Below are 16130 nucleotides of genomic sequence, written 5' to 3' on the forward strand. Positions count from 1 at the left end.
ATTCATCCTACTAAAGTATTCATGCTCACTTATTTTCTGTTTCTCATCTTTTTTATAACTTCATCATCTCTTGACGATATTTGTAAAAGGCTTTTTGACTTAATTACCCCACTTTCCTGCTTTATACATTCTTCCTGTTTACGTATGCTGATTTTAAAAATTCATAAAGTTGAACTTCATTTTACATGTTAAAATAATTCACATTATCGTCATTGTTATTTTTGCCTTAATAATTTAATGCATTTGAATATCAGTTACGCAAGTATGAAGGTTGTTTTCATATCAAATTTCAATTATTTTGCTATAATATAAAATTAAAAGCGTAAAATGTGATTCCAAGCATCCTACGCAGTAACATTTTTTTTTTTTTTATTTTATTTTCGTAAATATTTTCTATTTTTATCACACATTGAGCGTACTGATGTAATCCTCTCATTCTACATTTTTTTGTCCTGACTGAGTAGATGAATGATTGAATTGTCATTCAATGAATCTATTTGTGTCGTATTGAATGAATCAGGTGTATCCATTCATGTTGTCTAATTCGTATTGCGATATGGTATCGTCAATGGATTTACTTTTTATTATTTTTTGAGTTTAAAAGGCAATTTTAAAGAATTTTTTTCTGATTGAGTTTCATGTGAGTGAACTTTATTATTAGATTTGTTGAGTTATTAGGAAATATTGTATATAAATTCTTGGAAAATGTTCATTTTAAGTCTATGTCACTTTCCAAGCCACAAAATAAAGATTCAGAATGATCCAGGTCACTTCCAGATCTACAAAACAAGATCCAGGCCACTTCCAGATCTACAAAACAAGATCCAGTAAGATCCAGGTCACTTCCCAAACCACAAAACAAGATCCAGTAAAATACAGGTCAATCAAGTGTCGTAATGAAGTAATTAGTTCAACTTCATCTAAAATATATACTCAAAATCATCCCCATACCACATGTCTAATCCAGTCTATTCAGATAAAACCACAAGTGCTTATTATTCAACCATAAAATGTCTAAATAAAGCTTTCACAAACAAAACTGACACTATAGGTCACAAGTTCAAACAGCAATGTCATCAGATATAAAACAAATTTGCCCATTTTTATGCGTTTTCATTCCGAAAATACAGCAAAAAAAAAAAAAATCAATCAGCAATTTTCTTTTCCATCTCCATTCACATCGATAAGAATGTCTATGAATAGAATCGACACATGCCACAAATAGCCTATTGTGTCAACAAGCTTCTTATTAACATAAAAATTATTTGACAATTAATTAGATCATCAATTAAATTAAATAACAAAGTGCTTCTCAACTGTAGCTGTCATTTGCGATGAAATGTGAAAACATAATTGGAACGGACAAAAAAATTTATGGTTGGAAGTGGTTTATGACTTGGTTAGCTTATATTTCATCATAAAATTCAAATTTTAATATGATTTAAAAATTAAAATTGAATCTCATTGAAATTTGAAGCTATTGATGCGTGTCTGCCGGTCAACATCATATAGTTGACTAACTAATTACCATCATAGCTATTAATTGAATGCTGTGAATATTGAAATAGTGTCTAATTAAAATTAATTAAAGATTATAAAGGAAAAAAGAAGTCGATAAAATTGTGTGGTAAATATGGATATAAACGAGAGCATTGAAGCTATCAATTATTCTATATTATTCCATTGAGGTGGCTAACATCACAATTAATGCTTATAAATTCTCCTCATTGTTCTCATTTTCAATTTAATATTATAGGAAAATTTATAAAATACAATTTTTCGGACTGGCTCACGATTGCCACATGCAAAATGGGAATTAGATCGTGGCAAAAATTTCTAATTAAATACCAAAAATGTTTTGGAATAAAATTTATCGTTAATTTCTTTTTGCATGTCTTGTGCTCGCTTATTGTTGGATCTGAAATTAGAATTAAGCATGAGAGATTCTTTGTTGCTTAATTTTTTTCGTCTTAGACGACGAGTTTAGTCATTTGGTAAATTAGAATGAAGAGCTGCTGGCCAGAGGGGATGTATTTGGGGGTTCAGGGGTCAATCTACATCCACTCCATCTTTAAAGATTTCTGGTAATGCCAATGTTTCTGCCCACTGTCTATAGACATTCCCTACGCGCGGCAATGGGCCCTCGTTCGCCGAACCAAGTAAGTAAGCATGTTCCTGCTTCTTGCCAGTGTGTTTAAGACAGATGTCTGTGAACAGCCAGTAGACAGACAATAAAATTCTCACAAGATTCGTCCTTCGGACACAACAAATTAAATTTAGATAAAATGTCCAAAAATACACAAATCTGACAATTCCACAAAAAAGCACCACCAAAATCTTTATTAAGATCACGCAAAAAAAGAAATGGCTCGTAAGCATTGAGTCATGTAGCTGCAACATCTGTGTTGCGTCAATCAAATTGCCATCAGAAAAAAGCACAGAGACAGGCAGGCAAATGTTGAGGGGAGAAGAAAAAAGTAAAATCTTATTCCATTTTATGGTAAAAAAGCGAGAATCTTTTCTTTATTAAGTTTTTGTGTATTTCTTATTTTTTTGTGCCATGTAAAGCTCCGCAACAACAGTCACAGCATATATATAAAATATCAGAATTTTTTCTCGTTTTTGATTTTTATTGTAATGCCTCGTAACACTGTAATGTCACGAAATTCACCTGTTGTCTTGAACTTAGAAGCATATAAACTCAAAATTGTCGTCTGCTCTCGTCTTTTATTGTTCCTTAACTTTCATTAAAACCAGAAATAATAAGAAAAAAAAAACTTTTAAAATTGTTCGGTTTTTTTGGTAATATTATTATTTTATTAGTGAATATATATGTGTATGGTACGTTAACATAATATATATTATTCATGTAATATATTCACACATAATATGACAGTAAGTTATGGCAGGTTGTTCACGTATTTTTAGTAAGAAATTTATTTTTCCCTCCTTAGCTGAGAGATATTTTATGTTTAAACAAGAATAATATTACTTATATAATAGACTACATTACTCTACCTTTTGGAATTACTTTGCCGCCTCTTTTTTATTGCAAACTTTCTCAGTTTGTTAAACAAACAATTTTAAGATTGTGGATTCTTTTTTTCTAGTTGGGTGCGGTGCATTGAATTGTCACTGAAGGTGAAAGATTGAATTTATTGCTGTGGTAGTGGCTTAGAAGATGGTATTCTACGTTAAAGAGATGGGAGAGTTCCAGGAAGATGGATTTTGGGGTTTTTAATGTTGCACCTAGTTGGGAATAGAGTCCTTGGTACTCCAAAAGCTCCATGGCGCAGAATAGTTATGAAAGAATGTCAGATCGACGTGCAGACAAAGAATTTGTACAAACTAGGTGACCGAGCTAGCAATAGAGTCAAGTTGAAAGCATTTTGTTGCAATTTGAGTTCCACATAGAAGCATGGGTACAGTAAGCAAGTAATTGAGTTGCAGAATTCAGTTTAGAGCATTCTTATTGTGGTTGGGTAGATTGCATTGATATATATTAGTCTAGTATTGAATACTGAGTAAATATGTTCCATGATTTGTCCTAAAATATTTTTGTTAATAAATCCTCTCCATTGTATCTTCTCATGCACTGCAACTCTCAAAATTCTGCTTAAAATCATTCATCTCAACCGAAAATGTCGCATCTGCTACAAAATATTATTCATTAAAACTTTTTCAACAAACTTAAATTAAAGTCCAACTATCAAAACGAATTCACTTTTGATGACTAAAAAAAAAAGCATCCTATGGACTTGATGAATCCAATATGAAGTTTTCTCATTAATTTTGTTTTTTGCTTATATTCTATAAATTTTCATGCACCAATGTGCTATTAATCAACTTACATGGTATAACTGTTAATTATTAAAGATAATTAAAAGTTACATGGAAGAAGTATGAGAATGATAATCTTAGTCTATATACACAATATATCATACGCTATGACGTTATAACATGTATCATATAACATGATGCCGGGCAACATGACTACGTAGGACATTGAAATGATAATCTCAAGAGTAAAATATCAAATAAAATTCTCTCACAGATTTGGGCAATTTAATCGTGCTTTAAGTGGATTTACAGCAAAAATGTAATAAAATTTTATGAATAACCAAAATTTTTGGTTTTCTTGTTTTCTGTGGAACAGACTGTTGGATATTTTAATTAGAGTTGAACATTGTAATTTAAGACATTCAAAAATTTGTTGATGAAGAAGAAATTTTCATCTATTAAAGACTATTCGTGCCTAAGAATTTTACTTCTTCCTACTGAAAGGCTTCATAGAAATTTAAAATGCTTTAACCTTTTTCAAAAATTTATACAACAATTAGTAGATTCTTTTGGGTGAATTTTACAATTTAATCAAGAGGTGTTTTGTGTTCTCAAATTAATGAGAAGTTTATCGGGTTGCTAGGTTGCTTTTGGTTTATTGAAGTAAAAAATATTGAAATTTAAAAGTTTAAATTTTTATTGGTGACTGGAGTTGATGAAAAAGTTAAAATTTATCGATTTCTTTGTCTCAAAGTGAATATATTTGTAAAACGGTCCGTTGATAGCCTATCCATCCCTATTCTGATAGTGAGGTTGCTACCCTATCCATCCCAAGTCTGATAGTGAGGCTGCCACCCTAACCATCTCTAGTTTGATGGCGAGACTGCCAATCTATCCATCCTTAGTCTGATGGTGAGGCTGCGACCTTGTCTTTTAACAAACGTATGCCAGCATAAAGCATGGTTTTGATCAGACTTCAACTTTTCCAATCCCCAAAAAATGCGCTTAACTTTCATTGCAAACTCCTAACTTTCTTAACAATTTTTAATGAGTAAAACATGAAAAGATAAAGAAATCAAGTTTTTTCTAAAGTTAATACAACCTCGAAGAATATATTTGATGCTCCGAAAATACAGAACTCAGATCAGAAATCTTTTTTAATCGCAAAAATGTCAGAAAAAGAAAAATAAGTAAAAATTTTTTTCAAGACTTCAAAGCTGAAATTAATTAAAAAAATTTAAATGGAATTGAGAAAACGTGTAGCGATGCTTGTTTTTTTTGCATAATTTCAATTTGTGCATGAAAAATTTTAATTGTCTTTGAGATAAAATAAAAAGAAAAGCTTTTTTCTAAATTAAATGAAATACTCATTTATCGCAGAAATTACATCGAGAATGGCAATTAAAAGTTTAAATTGAGTGAGCATGTTTTCTTTTAAAATTGAAGGTGCTTCAGTTATTTTTAAAGAAATTGAAATGTATTAAGTAGCTTCACGTTTTTCACTTCTTATTAATTTGCATTGAACTTTTTTTTGTGGAATTGTAATTAAATGATTACTGATAAGGAATGTCAATAAGTTGAATTTATTGCTTTTGAATTGCTCTTGTAAGAGATTTTTGAATGTTTCTAGGAAGGGGTGGGTATGTGTTTTTAAAGCTATTTTTCCTGGCTTCTGTTACCATGGTGCGAATATAACATTCCGTACCAAAGAAATTGGTCCAGAATTGTTAACTAAATCTGATTGATTCGAGGTTCAATTCAATCAGAGCTTGCCACTAACTAGGCATCTAGGACATCATAATCTAATAATTTTTTTCAAGAAAATTTCTCAATATTATGAAAATATCCTTTATTTTCACCACGTAATATATATCCTTAATACTTAAATTCCCATTCCAAACTTTCTATAATTCTCAATGGAACAAAAACTTACTTAATCAACAAAATTGCCAGGAGGTGCATTAAAATTGAATTTATTTCCCAAAAGATCTCAAATCTTTTAATTTTCAACAAAAACTTTTTTCAAAATGCTCAAATTAACAAATTTAATCAAAATTAAGTTATTTTCAAAGAAACTCGCATTCGTTAAATGTTTAATAGATGTCTGTAAATGAAACAAATCAGTTGAAATAATCTGCAGAGGAAATAAAGATTTTATTTCCGAACATTCATCCAAAATTAAGTACAAATCTAAGAGTGAAAAAATCTGAGCCAAAAAAGCTTAATGAACAGTGAAAATTAAAAATTTACAATATTTTTTTGCCCACGGCCGAGTTCGAGAAAGTAAGCACAAAAGGTAATTTCATTCTTAATTATTTTCTTACCTTCAAGAAACAATTTTTCTTCCGATAAAAGTTTCTGAGAAAGACGGATGATTAAATATTTAATTAAATGAAAAAAATTTCTTACAATTTTATCAAACCTACACTTGAGTACTCGGATATACTCACGAGATTTAATGTTGGATGCTATAAATTTTTGGAAAGATTTATTTACTGTACTGAAAATTTGTTAAAATTTTGTTTCTACTAACTTTTTTGGGAATGGAGATTAACTTTTTTGATTGAAATGCATTTTGATCCTTTAAACTTGCAGTAATTTGATTCTAACTGCTTTTAAGAGTAGAAAGTTTATAAGTTCCTTCATTTACAAGTTATAGACATGATTTCAATAAAATTGCTTATCATGCCGTTCGATGTTATGCTCAGATTTGTGTGTTTAACATGTCTGAATATCCATCACATAGTCAGCAATTGATTAATTTCAATCAATTAAAGTATAAAATCAAAGTCAAATCTTAAAAGCATCAAAAATTCCATTGCATCCTTTTCTAAACAGAGTCAGAGTTAGTCAATTAAATTCTATGATTCTTCTTTAAACTCCATTAAGTATTCTCGAGAGGAAGATAATATCGCAGAATGGAAAAATACCAGTGACGTAAATTTTTACATCAACAATTTTTCGCGATTCTTTTTCTCATTTTTCCCATGAGAACTTTAAGCTCTTTTATTGGTCCGCATCTCAAATTCTAAACGACGTTTGAATGTTGATTTTTTTGAATTTTGATGAAAGAATTTTTTGTTTTAGAAAATGTTAAAAGCTATATTCCCAACTCTAGGGGTATCAATTCTGGTGAAAACTCTTCATATAAATATCTTGTCGCCGTTCTTTTTTATTCACTCTCGAAAATTTCACTTCAAAATGAAATTTAATTTCCATAGAATATTCAAGTACTAGACGCAATAGATACTTAAAATGTCTACAAGACACCCCAGAACATCTCGAACAAAGGAACAACAACAAAAAAAAGCAATCCTTAAGTTTATTTCATTTTAATCAATTTTTCTTCATTTTTTTATACTCTCACAATTTATTCTCGCATTCTCTCCAGTACACTCGGAAGTGTGTCAAATTTCCGTCTCTTGAGCAAGCTTTAAGGGAAATTATATGGCAATGCTTAAATGTATACGTGTAAAGAAGGAGTTTTCGTCGCATATAAGACTGAGAGAATATTTAATGCATGTAATATAAGCTTGTAGTCATTTTTTATATCATCCGAATAACGAAAAAAATCTTCTATTTTCAACTCATACTGACACCCACACATATATGCTTTAAGAGATATATCTTAAATGCTCTAGAGACACACATTTTCTACTCTTGATACATATCAACGTGTGATAAATGCATGTCATTAAATTTTCTTCCCCACAAGTTTTTCCTTTAAGATTAATTTTGAAAAATTGTTATTGAAAAATATTTCTCTTTTTTGGTATTTTTGTTATCGAGATTGTTGGCCCTCCCATCTCATGCCTCGCTGTGCTGTCAAATGGATGCTGGAATCGTAAAATTTAATGGCTTTTTGAGAACTTTCCTACATAATTATGATTTAAAGATATTTCAATGTAAATGGGATATTATAAAGCTTTTCTTGCTTTTTGACATTTCATTCTTAGTGAGATGCGTAACTTTTCAGACATAAATTCTGAGAATTTTGTGAAAATTTTTTTATCGCTTGACGTTTTGAAAGGTTTTTTAATGGAAACTTTTTCGAAGTAACTTTGAAGGGTTTTGGCTTGAAGTTCATTAAAAATTTAATTGGTGATTCAGAGGAAAAATTTTAATGGAAATTTGAATTTATGTAAATTTTTGATCCAGAACTCCTAAAAAATCCTATCAAATCCCATTGTGTTCTACATTTTAGTCCATTTGTGTTCACAATTCAATGTAGTTATAGCTTCAATTTAATATTACAGTCACTAAATCTAAAAATGGGAAATTGCTGTGGATTGTGCTGTGAAAGAAGCTCAGACAGTTATAAAGTCATCACACCTGACGCTGACACTATGAGACAGCTAACGGCAGACGCTGCGGAGCAACGAAAATTAGATCAACAGTACAAAGGAATCAAAAATCCAGAGACACTCAAGAGAATGCAACAGAAAGCAATGAATGCTGAAAAATTGGAAAGGGAATATGCCATCGCATCAAGGAATCGTCCTGTACTTAGATGGGGACAGGATTGAGATGGAAAATTTTGTGTTAGTTTAGTTCCTTAAAAGTTCACAAAAAATGTTCAAGTTCATGTTAAAAAATATTAAATTGTCGATTAGTGATTAAGCATCAATTAAGCAGGTATTCAATTCAACAATAAAATCCCCTGGGAAAGACAGAATCACACAAAAATCTCATCAGAATAAGTCACTTGACCAAAGTGCCACTTCCACATAAATTGCTTTAATTGTAACAACAAATACTTGTGTGGTAAATTCATTACCTCAATAATTAAATTAAAATATCGATAAGCACTTTTTTTCAATGATGATTGATTTACTTTTAATTAAGCTTTCAACAAGTCTCATTGATGTCCATCCCTGCTATCGTTTCGGATTTACAAATTTAGTCTATTGTTGAACAAGAAAAAAAAATGAGGAAGAAAATTTTCTTTTACAACTAATCAGCATTTTTACGGCTTAATAAACTTCTTTCTCGTGTGCCTGCATGAAAATCTGTTGCAGGAACTTTTTTTTCTCTCACATTCAATCAACACAAAATAGCAAAGGCAGCAGATGATGACGGCGGAAAATTGTTCTCTTTTTTTAACTATTTAATGAACATGCATGGGAAGGAAATGGAATTATTTTCCATACCATTTACTCAACAATTGCATCTGACTCGTGCAATAAATACAATTATGATTTAAGTTGTCGTATGATTTGATCAACTGGTGCTTTATGGCACTTTGAATAATTTTTAAGGAAAATTTATGTTATTGTGCAGGAGTGTATCTAAGAATGTAGAGGGGAGACTATCGGATAGTAGGAACAGAGTGAGCTTGACGCTATTAGACACCCTTAAATGGCAAGAGAACTAGAACTAGAAATCCAGCACTAAAAACATAATTTAAAGCTCAATATTCACAAATTCTTCAATTCAAAATTCATTCAATTATTTAACTTGTCAGATTATTACAGACTTATGCATAAGAATTAATACTTTCTTTTTGTAAAAAAAACTCACTGTAATCACCGAACGTGCATATGCAGAAATTACAATTTCCATATAATTTATGAATGGACTTAATGAAAGAGTACTTAAAGCGCAATAATTTTTTATAGCTTTCACAATTCATTCACCATCATTTATCATTTATTCGTTGATATTAAAGCATCCACTGCAATCATATTTAGCCACTTTAATCTTCAAAAGCTTCCATCGTGCATGAAAAAAATTATATATTTTTTTTATAGATAGCAAAAAAAAGTAAATTTTCCTCACATCACATTTTTCATTCACTTTTCCCGTTATATTTTCCTTCTTGTATAATCTCGTGATTTTTTTTCGCGTCTATATCTCACCGAGTTTCAACAACTACTGAGTCTCGCTCAGTCAGAAAAACTTTCTTATCTCTAAAATGGAAAATTTTCTTTTTTCAGACAATTTTCATGTGTTTGTGATGAAAAGTATGAATGAAAGCTGTGAAAATGAGCTTTTATTGAGCTTTTGAAGGAAGTAAATACAGGAACTGAGAAATTCTCACAAATACAAATGTAAATTTACTCTCAGCGGCTCTCTCGATTGAAAAAAATTATTTAATTTTTATGGGAAAAACCTGTAGAGTGTGCTGAGAAAACTTCTGTTGCTTTTTCACAATAAAAGGATGAATTGTTGTTGTTATTTCTGTTGCTCCTCTCATACTCCCAATCACTCTCGAATTGTGTACGTATGTACATCATTTTATTTTAAACATCCCTCGTAGACTTTCCCTCCATCATATTTTCTTTCTTTTCTTCCTTGTTTCTCTTTTATGCTATTATGAAATAATTAACAATACCTCAGGAGTAATAAAACGAGGAATTGAATAGATTTTTGATACGTCGACTGATGTTTTATCCGTGAATATTTCTCTGTTTTATTATTTTGTTGTTGTTAAAGTTCTTCGTGCTGATTTTGAGTTCAATGAAATTAAGTGACCTATAAAATGTTGTCGGATATGTCTTGCAGCTTTAAATTCATCCATATTAAATTATGTGAGATGTTGCTAATTTTTAAAGGCTACAAAAAATGTTATTTTATTGCTTAAATTTGAGAATTTTTGAGGTTAGAGGACATAAAAAAATTTATATGTTAATTAAAGGACGAATTATGACTTCATTGAGTTATTCTGTCCAATTGCTCTCCAGAGAACTCATAATTTTGTTCCATACTCTATTTTTAAGTACTGTAGTTTTATATTTAATGTTCTGATTTTTCATAAATTGTTCAGAACAAAAATTCGAATTAAAAAATATGTCAGAGTTAACGTGCTTGCAATGAATGACCATGGGATTTTTCTGAGAAAATTAGTATTTCCATTTTATACCTATTTCTGACAAAGTTGATTTGAATTCAATAGAAATTCACTTACATTTTGATCAGTTGACAGGCAAACTAAGGGCCGATCGTAAATGTTGATGAAAATTCTGAGAATTTACAAACAAATAGTTGCTTTGTATTTTGTGGGTGGTAGAATTTAGTTCTGTAATTTGTAATGTAGTTGGCTTTTTGGATACTTACTTACTTATTTGGCTAGGGCGCACGTGGACCGGTTTCCACGCGTAGGGAATGTATAAAAATAGCTCTATCCTTCGAAACCTTCTGCCAGATCGGGATATTATGGACTCTAGCGTCCTTTTCAACACATCCAATCCTATTTGTTTGGGTTTGACCGTACATTTTCAGTTTCCTTCCAAAGCGCCAAGATACCTAGTTATACCACTGCCTTAAAATATTACAAAGTCATAACAAAGAAACATTGTATTCAAGTCCAGTGAAGATTAGAACTTATAACTCCTTTAATGATCTCCAAGTATTGATACCTAAAAAGTTTCTCCATAATTACACAAAATATATTAATTATAACCATGAATACTTATAAAGAACTCCCATTAAGAAGAGTCGTAGCAAAACAAAAGGCAATTAGATTGAATAAATCCATTCGTAGCAAGAAATAATAGCAACTCAAATGGAAGCTTGTTCTGGATTAAGAGTATCCCATATAAACTACATCCAGGTATTCCGTATGTTGTTAAGAATGGATGCTGTAACGAGGACACTTTACTATCTTCCAACATTGTAAAATCTATGTACATATCACAAATTCCATACCGGAGTATGCTCATGCAATTTGCGACTAAGTTCAGCATGATAGTGGAAGGAAAGAATTGAAAATATAAAATAAATTTCATTTGCCATCAACCTTCCCGTATTTTTCAATGAGATGAACAGAAATATAAGTTTTTTTTCCTTCCTTTCCCTTTTATTTTTTGAAAAATGAGGTCTCACAGGTGTAATGCACGCGCATGCGACTGAAAAAAAAAATTGTACGAAGTAAAATAAAAATTTGTTTCAATTGATCTTTGATGTGTTTGCTGTTAAAGTGAAAAAGAAATTTATTACAAAATGAATTTTCAATTTTCCTCTCCTTTTTTTGCTTTCTTTCTTCTCTGGCTGTTCTATGACACTGAAATTGGATCATGAGAATGAATTAAGCGGATATTAGAAGCGCATTTTTAGAAAATTGTATTTTAACCGGCTACATGGCTATCATTTGATTGATCACTAAGTTGACTCAATTTAGGAATCCCTTGAGGTTCTGCGCGACACCATCTCGTGCTGTTTACATTCTGTTGCTTTATTTGAACATATTGGGTTAAGAAATTGCTCTTAGGTTGTAAACCTTGCTGTTCCTATTCTGATCCTGCCACCCTTCAGGCATGAGATTTTTCAATTTTTTTTTCTGCAAACCTGTGGCTGTTCTAGGGCACATCAGTGTTTCACACAGTATGGACAACAAGAATGTATTGTAATATTCATGATAATATTAATACTGACAGTTTGGTCACATCAGACATACATCCTCATCATGAATGTTGTCATTTTGGTCATCTGCTAGTCATTGCTGCTCATAGAGTTTAACTTTGACACGAATTTTGTATGAAGTTCAGTGAACTTAACTTTTCCGATCCAATTTCGAGTTATGGCTTGTCACAGCATTCTTGCTGGGTTAGTTTACGTAATGTTCTTACTTCATTGTTCAAACGGATCGAATTTGATTCATAATATTCTATTGATATCGCCTTAAGCTCTATAGAGCTTACAAAACCAAAAGCAGTCAGTCAAACCAAAAGCTCATCTTACCTTTATTTCTTAAAAAATGCACTAAAAAGTAGAAGAAGAAAATGAAAATTTATCGATTGACAGACGTTGTAATAGAGAAAGAGAGTAGCAGCATGCCTTCTATTACTTTTATTTTTATTTTCTATACCGCACAGTGGGTATTCAATTTATTTGCTTATTTTTTGTTTTGGACGCTCTCTCGAAATTCCGATTCCTGTTGTAAAGAAGATTAAAAATGTGGAGATGGAAATGAAAAAAAGTAAAATCAAGCTTGCTCATCTATGGCATCAAATTGAAATTAATCAAAGGTTTCGGTTCATCTGTATCTTGAAGTGAAATTTTAAACACAAATGGATCGAATCTAAAAAAAATGGAACTTCCGACAGAGATACTTTCATCTCAATTCAATGATTGGAAACATGCTGATTTTTTATTCTGCACTTCATGCCGCTATTGCTCTTATTTTTCATCCAATTGTCCACTTAACAATGACAAGACAGGATGTAAAGGACATTGAGCAATGAGATTCTGTTAGCTGTCATGTTCAACATAGGCTTATTTTATTTCGGTACTACTTCCGGTACTTCACTTACAATATTTACAATCTAATCTCTTATTTCAAGCTGCTTGTTGATGCTCTTAGTCATTTTGATGGAGTTTTCTTGAGAATTAGGGGAAATTTCATTATTAATGCACTGGATTATTAATTTTTTAAGAGAAGTTTACTGACATTGGCAATTTTAGGGCATTAAAAATGTATATGACTCAAAAATAAACAAAAAAGTTTGTCATTAAATGTTCTTGGTACTAAAATAAACAACCTTAATGAAATGTTTACTTCGTCTGAAAATAAAGTCTTATTACGGTCTTGAAAACACGTCACAAAATATGAAAAAGAATATATATTTCCAAGAATTTTCATTCTATGTCGCCAATATTCACGTCAGTTGCTACTTCTTATAGCTATTTCTATTTCAATTATATATCAAATGACGAGAAATGATGGATGCTCATGCGATGAATTTTACCATTGACATTTTCATTTGTGTTTTATACATGTATATATCAATAAGCATCAATACATACATCAATGACACGCCACTAATAGAATTTTTCTCTTTCTTTCCATTTTTTTGTGTCTCTATTGAGATTTACACACGAATGAATTGTGAAAAATGCCATTTAATTATTTACAATCAAATGGCATTTACATCTTATCTTCTTTTCCTTCAATATTTGTTTCTTCGTTGGTCGATTCTTTAATTGTTTTTTATAACAATGGAAATGAATATATGTAAAATTCATACTTGATGCTGTACACAGAGCGAAGTTGATTGCGAATTTTATGTTTTCTTAATAATGGACTGACTTTTAAATGAATAAAAGGATAAATTGAGTGATTTATTCAGATGCTTCTAAGAATATATTCTTGTACAGCACAAAATATCTGATACAAGCTGCTCTTCCTTCTTGGAATTTTCCAAAAATTTTCTGATCAATAATATCAATCCCCGAGCGACACAAATGATGAAGGCTCCTCAGCGTAGTTTTTAAAGCTCCGTCAAAGTTCTTTTAACGGAAAAGCCGCTTTCGTGTGGCCTTTGGCGGAACTCAATGGCATATATTTAAGGGGGTGGCTTGCTTGATGGTTCAGTTCGGTATCTTAAAGCCCAAAACTCAAGGCGGATTTTTGAAATTCGATAGCTTTTGTGACTCTTCCAAGAAGTCACCTTAAAACTAGATTTGAACGACATTTTTTTAAAAATAACAAAACGACATTAATGCTACAACCTTTTACCAACTTGTTCTACTTAAAAAAAAAAATGCTATTTAAAGAAAAAAAAACATTTCAATTCAATTAAATGAAGCACAACAATCACGTTCATTCTTAATCCATTTTTTATTGCATTCAATTATCTGTTAATTCACATTTTCCTCACTACTTTATGCTCAAATAAATCCATATACGAGTAAATGGAAATTTTTTTTATTACAATGATGAAAGCATATGAAGAATAAAAAGTTGTAGAAAATTGTCTTTTATCGAACAAATTAATTCTTATTCTTTATTTGTGGAAAATATTATGAACTTTATATAGACATTCACGTAAAGAAATCTATTTCTGATCTATATTGCTTGATTATGTGGACACAATAGGAAAAGTTTTTATTTTTTGTAATAACAAAGAAGCTTTAGGAACGACAGGAGACTTATGGAATTTCTATGGGATTTCAATACCTCAGTTTCGCATTCATGAATATTCAAGCTTTACTTCTATTGAAGATGAAAATGATAATTTCATTGTGTTGATATATTACTTCTATTTGAGATTTAAGCAGTGGTTCAGACTCATTGTTAATTCTAAAGAGCAATTTTGTTAGAAGAGAGCTTTCAAAAAAACTCAAAATTAATAACTTTGCTTGCAATTTGAAGTTCTTTGCTCTTCAAAATTCAGATTTTCTGGACGTAATTCCTTTTATCAATCTTTTTGAGCGATGTAGCTAAAGATGTTGTGAGTTAATTACGTTTCCAAATAGGGCAAGTCGGTTAATCGATCCGAAACACCAGTCACGCTGCCCTATTGTCACAGTTCATTCAGACAGTTAATTAACATGTTCACCTTAACTTTAAGATGTCATACAAGATGCTTCCATAGTTGTTAACATTTTTAATCGACAAGAATTGTTTAAAAAAATAAACTTTTTTAATAATTGAGAATTTTTCATACCTTATTGCCTTTAGGCACGAAAAAAAAGTCAGCTTGTGTAAATTTTCCATCCAGCAATTAGAACGCAAAAGAAAAACTTTGAAATTATAAGAAATTGTCGTTCGATTAAATGAAATTAAAAAATAATAAAGTAAAAAAGTAATTTTAAGTTGTGCCTTTATAAAGCCTTAATATAAGGAGATAAAGTAATTAATTAAAAATTATTCGACAAGCGCCATCAATTAAGCACAAAAAGGGTTGCTTTTATATTCTGATTATGAACTTTATTATTGACATTTCCCCTCGTTTTTTTTATATCTTGTCATGCAAAGCAAAGCTGGAGACAGTCAAGTGGAAAAGAGAAATAAAATAATTTTTGTGACAATATTTACAAAAAGTATAAAAATTGAAATGAATATTTATTTTAATAGGCGTCTGTGAGAAGAGTTTGCCTTGCTAGTGATAATTTTTACGGTGGATATTGAAGTGCAAGTTAAGAATGCCACTGTGGTTTTCGTGGGGATTCGCTCTGTAAGAAATATTTAGAATAAGAATAAGTCAGCTAAACGATCCAAAATCCGATGCCAAGACGGCGTGAATCTGACTACTCAGATTCAGGGCTACTCATAGTCATGCCGGGATGGAGCCCGATTTTTGACTGATCAGCCGATTTGTGCTACTTGGAAATACATATTATCTAGTTTTCTAATATTTTAAGAGTCATTTTAGCATTTTTCAAGTCAAAATCATTCAAAATTTACCAAAAGACAATCTAAAATTGCCCACAATCTCTAAAAAATCTGCTCAAAAACCTCATATCTAGCTTAACTGTAAATTCCAAGCTTTTCATAACGCCACTCATCAAAATTCATTACTAAACAGTACAACAACCATGATAGCTTCATTATTATGCGGAGATTTTTTAATTGAAATGGAAACGGAGATGAAAATTAAACTGAAATAGTCATTAAGGAGTTGTAAAAT

The 16130-nt window shown here is 30.8% G+C and overlaps 2 protein-coding genes across 4 annotated transcripts in view; one reads left to right on the forward strand and one right to left on the reverse strand.

Annotated features, from left to right (window-relative positions):
* unc-13-4A (BAI1 associated protein 3) overlaps nt 1-9639 on the reverse strand; it is an 82789-nt gene extending 73150 nt beyond the window's left edge. For 2 of the 3 annotated variants that reach the window (XM_070642768.1, XM_070642766.1), the window contains exon 1: nt 9559-9639. The gene's annotated coding sequence lies outside the window, so the exon portion shown is untranslated. Of the gene's footprint in view, nt 1-9300; nt 9353-9558 lie in introns of those variants that run through there. The other variant, XM_070642767.1, reaches the window with a different exon arrangement.
* The window catches only part of LOC139092400 (uncharacterized), a 28940-nt gene that overhangs the window by 550 nt on the left and 12260 nt on the right, over nt 1-16130 (forward strand). The gene's annotated exons all lie outside the window — the stretch shown is intronic.

Source organism: Chironomus tepperi, unplaced genomic scaffold (genome assembly GCF_022539635.2).
Source record: "Chironomus tepperi strain 1889 unplaced genomic scaffold, CSIRO-AGI_Ctep_v1 contig_298, whole genome shotgun sequence".
In the NCBI taxonomy this organism is placed as follows: domain Eukaryota; kingdom Metazoa; phylum Arthropoda; class Insecta; order Diptera; family Chironomidae; genus Chironomus; species Chironomus tepperi.